The sequence below is a fragment of the Cupressus sempervirens genome, chromosome 7 (assembly GCF_028749045.1).
Source record: "Cupressus sempervirens isolate cs-2001-9-10 chromosome 7, ASM2874904v1, whole genome shotgun sequence".
NCBI lineage: Eukaryota > Viridiplantae > Streptophyta > Pinopsida > Cupressales > Cupressaceae > Cupressus > Cupressus sempervirens.
The window spans coordinates 694,094,779-694,107,826 of record NC_143124.1 but is presented as its reverse complement, the minus strand read 5'-3'; the positions used below and the strand labels follow the sequence as shown (position 1 = coordinate 694,107,826).

Genomic DNA, 13,048 nt, shown 5'->3' with positions numbered 1-13,048 from the left:
TTCTAATAATAATAATATTTTAATGAAACAATCAAATGACATATCATTCTAATAATAATAATAATAAGCATTTATCCTACTAGGCTTAATTAAATATAATTAAATATTAAAATTATCTTAATTATTTTCCATTAAATTAAATCATTAATTAAGATTTTGAATTTGATTTAATTAACAAAAAATTCACCAAAGACCTACAAGATGAAATATGAAAACCCATCATAAAATACCACATACAAGATCAAACTCAAGGGTTAGAATCATGAATTTACGTCATATGACAAATTCAAAAGGTTAATCATCTTAGATACTTGTCCTAATTTCCTAGGACAATTGGTTTAAAGGTTAGGATTTGGACTCAAGAATTTATCTCCCCTCTCTTACCATTAAGATATTGTGATAGGGTACGCTCATCCTGGCAATTCAGGGATGTTGATACCCAGTACCTGCAATCTGCATAAAATCCATGCATGTACAAACACATATTTTCAAAACTAAATAGGCAATGATAGGAAGTGGTGCATCATGTAGATCCTGACTAGCAGGTGACTACGAATCCCTTGCTTAACCACATCAGAAATGTCATACATAAAGAAAATATACATGCACACCATACACATGCAAGTATGAGGTAAGTATCCATAGAAAACACGTATAAATAATTCATCTAACTAACATCATTAAATAACTAAAATCATTGTAAATCATCATCATCAAAGTATAATCATGCATACATGAATTAACCAGTACCAAAGTAGTCTCATCATATAATCAACTAAGTATGAAAACAATACCCAATAATTTGGAAAATAATTCTACTAATCATCAAGCATAAACATAAACTGGCCTAAAAAGAGTTCAACAATAAAATTGAAAAAGTTAACTAGGGGTAGGCACTACATCAAGTGCCATGGTTGTTGATTAGAGGTAAGTCTTATTCATTGTGAATTTTTTTATATAATCCATACCCTCACTTTAGCCTCAATGCAATCAACTGAATTATCTTTTCTTACTTCTAGGTTACCACTATAGCTCATTGATTCACCAATGGAATACCTTGGAAAGATAAAGAGACAAGACAACTTTGAACGAAAAAGTTGTGCACATTTATCTTTTAGAGATAATGGCATATAATATACTATTTCAAATATCCTCTTTACATTAGGGTTGGGTGTTAGTAGCTTCCCATTGTAACTTCCTATGCTTACATCAAGTTCTTAAACATTATATCAGTATGGCCCAAAAAAGGATAATTTTATTTATACTATTATATGGGTATATAGTTTATAATTATTGTTTAGGTTTATGGGAAGTTATCATGAATGACAGAGGATTTGTGATGCATACAAATTTCAAAAAGTGGTCATCTTAAGGTGACATTTATTACATATTATATATTACTCTATTAACTATTTTCTTTCAATTTGCACAACTAATTTAATATATATTCCTATTATAAATGTCTTGATCAATATCTATGAGAAAATGTACTAGTGACGCTTTCTACAAATAAAAATGCTATATAAATAAAAAATTATTAAGACCTACCAAGAAATTTAATAGACCTTATTAGTTATTGATTAAGTGACAAAAGATCACCTGAATAGTTATTAAGAGATTGGTAAGATCCATGATTTCAATAACTAATCTTATTTGTTAGTATGAAATTACTTGATCGTGTGTTACTACATGTTGGGAAAATAAAAGGAATTTTTTTATCTTCTATTTATTGAAGGGATTGCTTACACACCTCATAGATTCTTTCCCAACTATTAGATATTAAGTTTTTCATTCATTGTGCATGTCTTGGAATTGAAATTGACACCTCTTCTTATATTACAAAATCTATATTGCCTAAAACAATTATTTAGATTGACTCATTTTTTGTAAGTTCTATATTGCAACTATTAGATAATTGTCTTAAAATTAGTATGTGATCGGATGATCATCCTCTATTATGTACTTTATTCTACTTCATTTATATTTTTTTATTACTCACTCATCTTAAGCAATAGAACCCTACTATTTGACTGAATCTGTAATATATTATTACCTTGATATAACCTGGATCATTAGTAGTTTAGTAGGAATGGTCTTTTATATTATTGTGTAAAACATAAAACTTCTAAGATGGTGCAGATTTCTGGTTCATATCCTTGAAAATCTACCCCTTGAACAAGTTGCACTGTCGTTATGTGATGGAGTTATAACCTATAGTTCAATGAAGTAGTGTGTGATGATAGAGTCTGGCAAGAGATATGGATTAATAGGGTTGGGGGTATAGGCCACATTGGTGTGAAGATGGCCAAGATAATTGGGCATTACTTGACTGTTGTGAGTTCCTCTAATAACAAGATCAACTTGCTAGTCTTTATGCAACCAAAAAAATATCTGCAAAGGAAGTTTCTCATACTTATAATCACTCTTTAGGGTAAGACCATTGACATTCTCAAGGGATGTGTTGTTCTATTAGATAATTTAGAGAATACTACAAGAAGTGGGGGAAATAAGAATGGTCTTGCTCAACTCAGAAATTACACACTAGGAACTAATTGAAAGGTTACTTCTACCTAACATTTTGTGGAAAAATTTAGGTTGGTTTCTAACCCTACAAATTATGTTCATTAGCCTGATCTTTCATTTGGCATATCTTAATGTCCACAATTTTCATTTTTAAGTCAAGTGTTTGAGATGACTACAAAAAAGGAAAAACAATGCGACTGAAATACACATGAAAGAACTTAAAATATAAGGAAAGAGAAAGGAGTCATCATTGCCTTGTGGAATAATAGACTATGTAGCATCTGACCTATCAAGACATGTCTTATTATCTTTTGGGGAATGACAAAATGGAAATGCATGGTGTTAGTCAAAGGAACTAAGAAATGAAGGGTATGTACCCTATCTATAAAAAATGACTACCACTCATGCATTGTTCAATTACATTGTCATATTAGAACATAAGGGAAAAGTAAGGGAAACGTCACTATTGATGTCCTAGGCATGATAATACATTCATAAATTGTAGTCTTATTTCAAAACATAAAAACATCCATGTGTAACATCACAATCAAGAAAATAACATGACAATAGCAACAACATCTATAGTTATGGCATGAAATTTTGAAGAGGAAATGTTGTAGTTACTATCAACAATGAATGCTGAAAAAGAATGTTATTAGTGAATTAATAGATGATTTCCTGATGGAGTGTGTTTCATATTTAATTGTGGTCAATAAAATATTAGGGCCACATGTGTAGAAGAGGAATATTAATGTAGCACTATAAGTTAACAAAATAGGGCTTAACATCTTTTTTTTGAGTACATAAATGTTTTAGCTATTAAGGAGATAACCCTCATCCACTAACAATATCACAGCTGGAAACTAGTTGATTTGGTTGATGCAACTTAGTGTAGAACTTCAACTTTAAAGATTATAAATAAACAATGGTAACAGTGATAAGGATTAACAACACTTATGTGATATGAAAAAATACATTTCACTATTTGTGATATCAAACTTGATGATTTTGGGGACTTGTTCCAATGATTTTTTATTTTTATATCATATTTTTTATTTAAAATTTTGAGAAAGAAGAGTTTTTCTTTTAATGATGTACATAAGAGGTAACTCAAAGTTATTCATAGGGAAATCAAGGTCCTTCACAAGTTTGTTCAATGCAATTTCTATCAAAGATCTTTCCAAGCCAAATAATCCTTACAACAAGAGATGAAGGAATTTGTTAGTAAAGCACATTGACATGGTTCAGCCTCTAGCCATGATTAATCTAGGTATTTCTTGGGTAGTAAAAATGATAATTCCTTACACAATTACCATTTTCATTACAAATGACTAATGTCAATAGATTTACATGGGTTGTCTTTATAATATAGATAAAATAAAGGCTAGTAAAAAACTTTCAAAATGATATAGCTCAAAATGACTAGGTAGAGTATTTACACAAAATATGTTATTGACAAGTTAGTATACTTTCACTTGAAAAATGAGTGAAAAATATTTATCTTTCACGCTGTGTAGTTGGACGTGATTTGAATAAAAATAATAATTTTGGTAAAGTTATACATCATGTGAATACATTTAGGTTGGAAATGAGTTCCAATTTAACTAAACCAAGAGTCCCTAAAACACAAATCTCCTAGGTTTTATTGTCTTTGATTTAGTTGAACCCAATAGAGACACTCTGTACAAGCTTGAGAAGGCACAATAAATGAGGAGATCAGTTAACCAGGTAAAATTTTCAAGCAACATTGGTGCAAGAACACCTTGACCATCTCCACTGAATTTTGAGTCATTTTAGTATGTTTTAATTCATGATAGGATTAGTGAAATAGTTATTTTAGTTTCATGTAATTGTGTGTTCAATCAAGGTCATGTAGACCAAGGTCAATGATAAATCAAAGTTGGTCAATGCTAGTCAAAGGCCTTGAGGGGTATTAAAATTTCACGCAAGGTCACAAATGAATTAAAAATGTAATTTGTAAGCCTTTTGGACCTATATATGTGTTGAGCTGTTGTTATGCACAATGCTTAATGACAGGAATCCTTTTGAACTCCTCTCTTGAAAAGCTAATTTGGAATCAACTCCAAGGTTTTGGGCGATCTTGTGACCTACTAGAATCTGCTTAGTAGAAGATAAATGTGAGTGTTCATGAGGAGGCCTTTGCTGGTTTGAACCAATTTAATATCAAATGATCAATCTGCTTGATGTTTCAAAATTAACCACAAAAGAGATTTTTTTTGGTATTTTCTATTTTTTTAAATGAATGCAATCTAACAATGCAACTATATGAATTCCTAATTTTACCAAGGGTTAGCAAAGTAATAACAAAGATAGGGTAACAAGAAGTTTAAGCAAATGACTTGAAATGTAAATTTCTAATAGACATAAGCTACTAAAATAACATGTCTGCAAGTTAAGCCTTTGAAAAGATTGATAGGTAACCAATGAAAATAGGAGCACCACTACCTTAATTCCACTAATGCAATCTTCGATGGGAACTCAATAACCATAAGATGTTTCACTTTTCATCAAATTGCAAGGCCACAAAAAGTGCACTCATGCAGAACAAAAAGCTATGTAGGAATAATAGGCTGATCTCTTCTCCAAATAAGTACATTAACAGCATTTGTAAACATGTAGCAAACACTAGAATTAAAAAATCAATCAATCAAAATAACTTAATAAAACTATTGGCTCCATTACATTCCATGAACATACATTCACAAAATATAACACACTTAGGCAAGAATAACTACACTCCAAATGAGAGCACCAATAGCATATACTATTGCATCAAAATAATAGTGGCTTGGAATACATATTACATTCTTGAATTTATAAGAAATACTCTCCCCAATTTGTGTTGAGAGTGAGAGATCTCTTTATGAAAACATATGCTTCTAAACTAATAAAACAAATTTATTTATGTACAATTTTACTCTCTAACTGATGCTAAGTAGGATTCCACCCTTATTTATATTATTTAATTGGTGCATGAGCTTTACATGTCTCAAAATAAAGAAAGCATGAGAAAATAAGAAGAAAAAAGCCATTAGATGATGTAGGAGTCTCCGAAGATGCCAAAAATAGAAGCTCCATCTTCACTAGGTGTTTGTAGGAGTTAAACTGTCGTCATAATGCATTTCTAGTGCATGAAAAGCTCTAAATTTAGAACTGGTAGTCAACTATCAGTGCACTTTTGAAGAATCACACATTGGAAGAAGTGCACCTTGCACACTTGTGCACCTGTGCACCTTGGGAGAAATTTTGTACAAGGTGCTCAATTGACCAAAAAATCAAAGTTCTCAGTTTTCAAAATGGTTTCTAACTTTTTCTTAGATGAGGTCTGGGAGCACTTTAGTGTACTTATTTTGCCCTTTTTTGATGATTTATATCTTCTTTATATCCAAACATTTTGATAGATTTGAACTCTTTTTGCTTCTTCTATTTGAAATTCCAAGGCACACTTGTTGAATCTTATCATTAATAGTTGCATAAGATGAGGAACCTATTTTGGTTCATGTGTCAACCCTATGTATCTTTGATTTTTAGTGAAAATTTATTGATCCTTCCCTATCAGAGATGAGGTGATCCAGATTATCCAAAATGATCAAATGTTTGAAACTTTTTCATAGTTTTAACAATATTTTCTAGGCATTTTTAACTGGCTTTTTTAGAGGTCTTTTGACTAGGTTTTTCTGAGGAATTTTGCTATAAATTTCAAGTTTAAACTTTCATCGGTCCCTAAAACTAGGTAGCTGAAGGCTCATTGTTGTAGGGACTGAAATTAGATTTTAATTTCTTCTTTCCAACGGTGTAAATAGTTTTGAATTCCAAGCTCTAGGTCAAAAGTTATGATCTCAACAAGTTAAGGTTGCATTTTTTTACCTACATAAAGAAGAAAACATTAGTCCAAAGAGTTGAAAATCAAACCTTAAACAAACTCTAATTTCTCATAAATAAACCCAAAATGCAAAACTATGACAAAACTAGCAGAAAACCCTATTTTACACTCTGTAAGACAAAAATCTGGTGCACCTTGTGCACCTTTTCCCCTAAGAAAACCATCAAAAATTAAGGGTGTACACATAACACAGCTTGTGAGGTGCGCATGTCTGCACCATTTTCTTATACAAAGGGTTCTTAATTGTTCAAATAGGGTGCACACCAATGCACTTTATGGGGTGTGCACTTGTACACCCTTACACTGCACATAAATTATTCTTTTGTTACAAATGTGCACCTGCACACCATTATTGTGCTACTCTAGAGTTTTTTGTTTGAAAGGTGCGCATGTGTGTGCCTTGGGGAGGTGTGCACATCCACACCTTGTCTTAGTGTTTGGTGTGTACGTTCCAAAGCTTCAAAGGTATAGGTATGCAAATGTGCACCTTTAACTTAGTTTTTATTAGGTCCTTGTTAGGTTTTAGGTTGTTAGGTATGTGCACACCCTTTGGGGGTGCAAACCTACGCATGTGTGCGGGTGCATATCTCCAAAGGGACATAAGGGTAGACATAAACATTTAGTGTACTTGTGCACCATCAATAGGTGTGCATGTGTGCTAAGTGCGCATGTGCACTCTTAAGCACATAAACACTCTTTTTTCCCAAACTTTCCCAATTTTGACAGCTGGATTTTCTCAATTAAAGAACAAAGGCAGGACCCAGACTCTAGCTGGAGTTCCTAAAATGACCTAGGCCCTGGACTAGGGATTTGGGAGATAAAAAAATTTACTAGGGGGTCCTCATTCCTAGTAAAAATGGGGTGTGCGTTGTGAAACCACAACAATATGGTGCCAAATAGGAATGACTAGTTAGCAAAAGATGCAAATTATCAAAAATGTTGTTGACAACATTTTTGCAAAGTAACAGTTTTTGGAAGATGGAAGGTCAAACATCTTGTATGAAATCTTTGAGGGATTTAAAAGGTCATTCTATTACATAAAGGTGGGATTTCATGTAGATGAGATAGGGTATGCGATGTAGAGAAGAGAAGTCTAGGGTATGGTGTGGTGGTTTTGAATAATATAATCATTTTTTTTTGTGAAATCTACTTGTGTACTTGTATTTGAATGTAGTCTTGGTACTTCCTCCCTTACCTCATGGATATGATGGTTCTTAATCTTTCTACATAGTTTAATGAAGTCTATAATCAATGCTAATGTTAAATGTGTGCGTAGCCTCATGGATTTATTGTCAAGATCTAATTATTCACTAGTTAGACAGTAAATTGTATATATTTTTAGAGTGAAGTATCACAGTGACTTCATGCTCTCATGTGTGCAATTAGGGAAGATTTGGAGGTATTCCTTATTTTTTGATATTTCCCTCTCATGGGTTTACACCATAACCCTGATCCTTATAATGGAGTTGGCTAAGAATCTATAAGGTTAATGAAGTCTATAATCAATACTAATGTTAAATGTGTGCGTAGCCTCATGGATTTATTGTTAAGATCTCATTATTCACTAGTTAGATAGTAAATTGTATATATTTTTAGAGTGAAGTATCACAGTGACTTCATGCTCTCATGTGTGGAATTAGGGAAGATTTGGAGGTATTCCTTATTTTTTAATATTTCCCTCTCATGGGTTTACACCATAACCCTGATCCTTATAATGGAGTTGGCTAAGAATCTATAAGGTATCTGGTACTACATGAAGAATACACTGAACCAAAACTCAAGAAAACATGACAGAGGCTTGCTTTATAGTCTACATGCATGTTTGAATGTTTTAATTTATTCATGGGGTGTTGAAGAGCCAATTAGAAGAGTTGGGTAGGTGAGACAATGGAGATTTGAGGACAATTACTATAAACAACAATGAAACCCTCATTAGGCCAAGGGTTTGAAGGATAAACTATCTCCATTATGACTAGGAGCCCAATAATTGGAAGTTTTAAGGAAATTTATAAGGTAAACATGTTTCCAAGTTCATTTCTTCAAGTTCTTGAAATTTTTTGTGAGTTTAGAACTTGTTGTACCAATTAGGCCTATTAGCCCTCAACTAGGGCCTGGTGTTTGAGTGTCTTAATGGTGACTTGAGAATTTGTGATTTTAAAGTTTAATAGGATTCAATAATAGGTGTCTTAATCCTCCATTAGTTCAAGATTTTTTTTAAAGGAATTTCTGAGTTTTGATCTAAAACCCCAAAATAGGGCTACAAGGAAGATCCCCTTATTAGATTAGCTTGTTAGATTAGTGTATGGATCCCACTAAGGTGCATGAAACCTTATGAATGTTTGAAATCACATTGTTTGTGATTATTTAAGCCCCTTGGAATCATTTGGGGTGTGGAGTTTCTGAAAGATCCTGGAGGGTGTGAGGGAGTGGGGGATTTTGTGTAATGCCCCGCCAAGGGATCCAAAGAATTAACCTATAATTTCACTAAGTTTAGAAACAATTTTTTTTTTCCATGAAAGTAAATATCACATAAAAATTATGCACAATAACGGAAGCAATAACATTGTCCATCTGAAATTAAACATAACATAAATAACGGATTACATTCTTTAAGATCCCTTAACGTTGAATTACATACATGAATCCATCTAGTACAACATCCTCATGAAATAATAATGATAAGTCCAATGTTTATACATTACATTTCAAATGCTCATTCATCCACTGTACATGTCACAGGGTATGACAAGCCCAAAAGAATATACATACATAGAATAAGGTACATCATCCTATTCTAATCCATGATACATCAAAGTAGAGATAATCACATGATACAACATCATAGAGAACATATACATCCATCATAAAGATCAAACATAATAAACTAAGTGCATGGTTCCTCCCAACCATCAATAGCATCATTAGACCATCGTGGATCCTAGCCATCCTTCTGTGCGTAACATTTCAAATCACCAAAGAGATCATCGGTATTACATAGTAGGAATGTCACTCCTAATAAACACATCATCATATGTAGAAGTAATATAACATGCAAATAAAAGCATAAGATAACATCATCTAACATATGCTAATCATCAATGAAAAAGGATACATATCCACCATCATGAAGGATGCATTAGCCACGATGTCTCAATGAATCTCAAAATGGTAAGAGTGGAAAATACACTACCACCCGATTGCATGGTACCTAAGTGGTCCACTCCCACCATGCTAAGGAGATAATCTCAAGTCCCAAACAGGCTATCAAAATCACATAGCACATATCTCTATAAGTCCAAGAATCTTAAAAGTATACTAACTCAAAGGTTCCAAACACAAAATCTGACATCTTATTCCCAGAGGCACAATGACATGTAGGAACCTACTATGCAAGTGGGAACGTGTCATCGCAATTATCACGTACAAGTTACCCTGGTAGTTAGCTAAACTCCATTGGTCCATACTAATTTCATGCGGCCACTAGTATCCTCTCATACTGACGAGGCATACTACGGAATGCAAGGTCGCAACCATGCATCTCACTACTCCCATCCTAGCCTATACAAGCACTCAAGGCATGGGCAAGAACAAAACACTTATCTTTTTAGGTTCATTTAGTTAGTATTAGGTGTGAATGTTATTACTTATTAATCCAACTTACAATGAGTTACCCTGGCAGCCTCTTAGGGCCCCAACCCCCATTGCAAGTCACTTCCCATCACTACATGCAGATATCCTACCCTAATGCTCATGGACTCATAAATCTCAAAATCACAAAAGATAATCCATAAAAAAATTATCAAATATGCATAAAAGCATCAAATCTCCATGAGCAACATCCATAGAAAATCATGAACACAACAGCTCTCTATTGGCAACTGAAGTATCACTGATAATCAAATATCCAATGGTTCTCAATAACCAAAATATATCTCAATCAAGCTGATCGAAGACTCCAAAAATGGTTGAGTCAAACATGTCACATCATGACATTATCAAAATAAATCCACATAACAGTCCCATCATGGTGACTAGAAAAATAACCAAGGATAAATGATCGATGACCAAAATAATGGTTAAGTCAAGTGTCTCATACATAAGAATATCAACTATAACAATCAGTAATCACAATCAATAAATAGAGCATTCCATCACATAACCATGGTTGGGTTTATAAAGATCGAGATTAAAACATCATCATGTCACCACAATCACATAACCCCCAAGCCTCTGGTAGACGTCCTATATTGGTCAACACTAGTCAACCCAAAACCCAAAACAATAGCATAAAAAATACACAATGTAGACACATGTTTTGGTTTTACAACTTGAGTTTAAATGTAGAGATCTCAGTTTAAGTTTCCAAGTCTGAAGAATGAATGGAGGATACATTTGTTTGATACATCCCCCACCCAACTATCAATTCCTTATTTAGTAATTTAAAACTTTTAAATTATTAAATAGTTGAAAATTATTAAAGAGTCACCTTTATGGAAATAAACCATCAATATAAGCCATTGATCAAATAATAACTTAAATTATAAATAACACATTTACATATTACATATATATATATATTTAAGTATATACATACATACATACATACATACATATGTAAATACGTTTTCATAAAATCGAATTAACAATTTTGATTGACTTCATATGAGAATCGATTATACAAATGTTTTAACATAAACATTTTTTTTTTTTTTACATAACATATACATCAATTAAAATCCCCCCAACTCTTGTTGCGGTATGCAGTACCTATGGTCGCAGGCACTGCGCCGACAGCGGGTACGTAGTACCCCTGTCGCCGCAGACTTGCGATGGCAGGCCTCTGCCTTCTGCCAGCGCGGGGTACGAAACATGCCCACGACATATAATATATAAACTTTGTTCCATGCGATATAAATCGCGATGCGAATTAATAAATCTTCCACTGCGATTTAATCAATCGCTCAATTCGGTGCATTATACATACATACATACATACATACATACATACATACTTACATACATACATACATAGATATATATATATATATATATATATATATATATATATATATATATATATATATATATATATATATATGTATGTATATATGTATATGTATTCGAATTTTATGATAGATCCATAATAATGTATACATATGCATATATATATAAATATATATTTATATATATGTATATGTATGCAGATCTGAATATATAACCATGTATGTTTTTCACAAAGATTATATCTACAATTAAGAATAAGATATTTGCATTATAGAATGCATATAAAGTTCTCCAATTAAATTAATCTACCCACATTAAGAATGCATATAAATATGAAACTTCTTAGAAGACATATGGAAGACACGAAGAAGACAGGGAATGCATGATGCAAAAATTGCATAAGTAAAATCACAAGAATCTACCCAGATTCTGATGCTAAATTGCTCTTCCTCAGAAAATCTGCAGAGCAAGCTTCTCCCTTCTTCAGAATGCTTGAGTCCTCCAATGCCCCAATTGCACTCCAAACGCTATGTCTAAGCTTCTATGAATGCTTGAATATAAAGAGCTTTCAGGAAACATCAAGAATGCTTCTAGAAATAGCTGGAAGGTGTCACCAACTAAGCATGGGTCTTTTCCAACCTTCAAGATGAGCCTTAGGGTTGTAGACACCATGTGCTTAATTGATGCACTAACCCCCGTGTTGTTGACACATGAGAAATAGAGAAGTGCGTTAATTCCCATGCAAGCTTATAACTCCAATTCACTTTTTATATAATTTCTATTTAAATATTTATAACTTTCATTTTAACTTTATAACTTTTATTATTATTATTTATTTATTACTTTATTATTATTTTATTATTATTATTAATTTTAATTTCTAATTTTCTTTTATTTAATTCATTTTCCTCAATAATCCACATTTAATTAATTAAAATATCAAATAACATGATATTTTATATTAATCTTCTCAAATAATTAATTTATTAATTAAATCCATTTATTAAGACTTAATTAATAGAAAATTCACCATAGACCTCCAAGATAAAATATGAAAACCCATCATAGAGCAAATCACTCAAAATCAGTCTAAAAGGTTAAAAATCACGAATCATGTCATCCGACACATTCGGTGGGTAAAATATCTAGATACTTGTCCTACCTCACTAGGACAATTGGTTTAAAATTTTGGGATTTGGACTTGAGAATTTATCTCCCTTCTCTTATCATTGAGATAGTATAATAGGGTACGCTCATCTTGGCAATTCAGGGAAGTCGATACCCGGTACCTGCAACCTACAGAAAAACCATGCATGTACATACAATATATATAATGCTAAGCTAAATAGACAATGGCAAGAAGTGGTGCATCATGTAGATCCCGACTAAGCAGGTGACTATGACTCCCTTCCTTAACCACATCAGAAATGCCATAAAATAAGAAAACACGCACACCATACACATGCAAGTATGGGGTAAGTATCCATAATAAAACACATAAGATAATAAACCATCCATCTAATCATCAATAATAACTGAAAACAGTATAATGATCATCATGTATGCATGAAATGTAAAATCTAAATGATCTCATCATATAACCACTGAATCCATAAC

At 32.4% G+C, this 13,048-nt stretch overlaps 1 pseudogene; it reads right to left on the bottom strand.

Moving 5' to 3' along the window:
- LOC149549113 (26S proteasome regulatory subunit S10B homolog B-like) overlaps positions 1 to 11,298 on the bottom strand; it is an 88,264-nt pseudogene extending 76,966 nt beyond the window's left edge.
- Between the last annotated feature and the right edge of the window lie 1,750 nt (positions 11,299 to 13,048).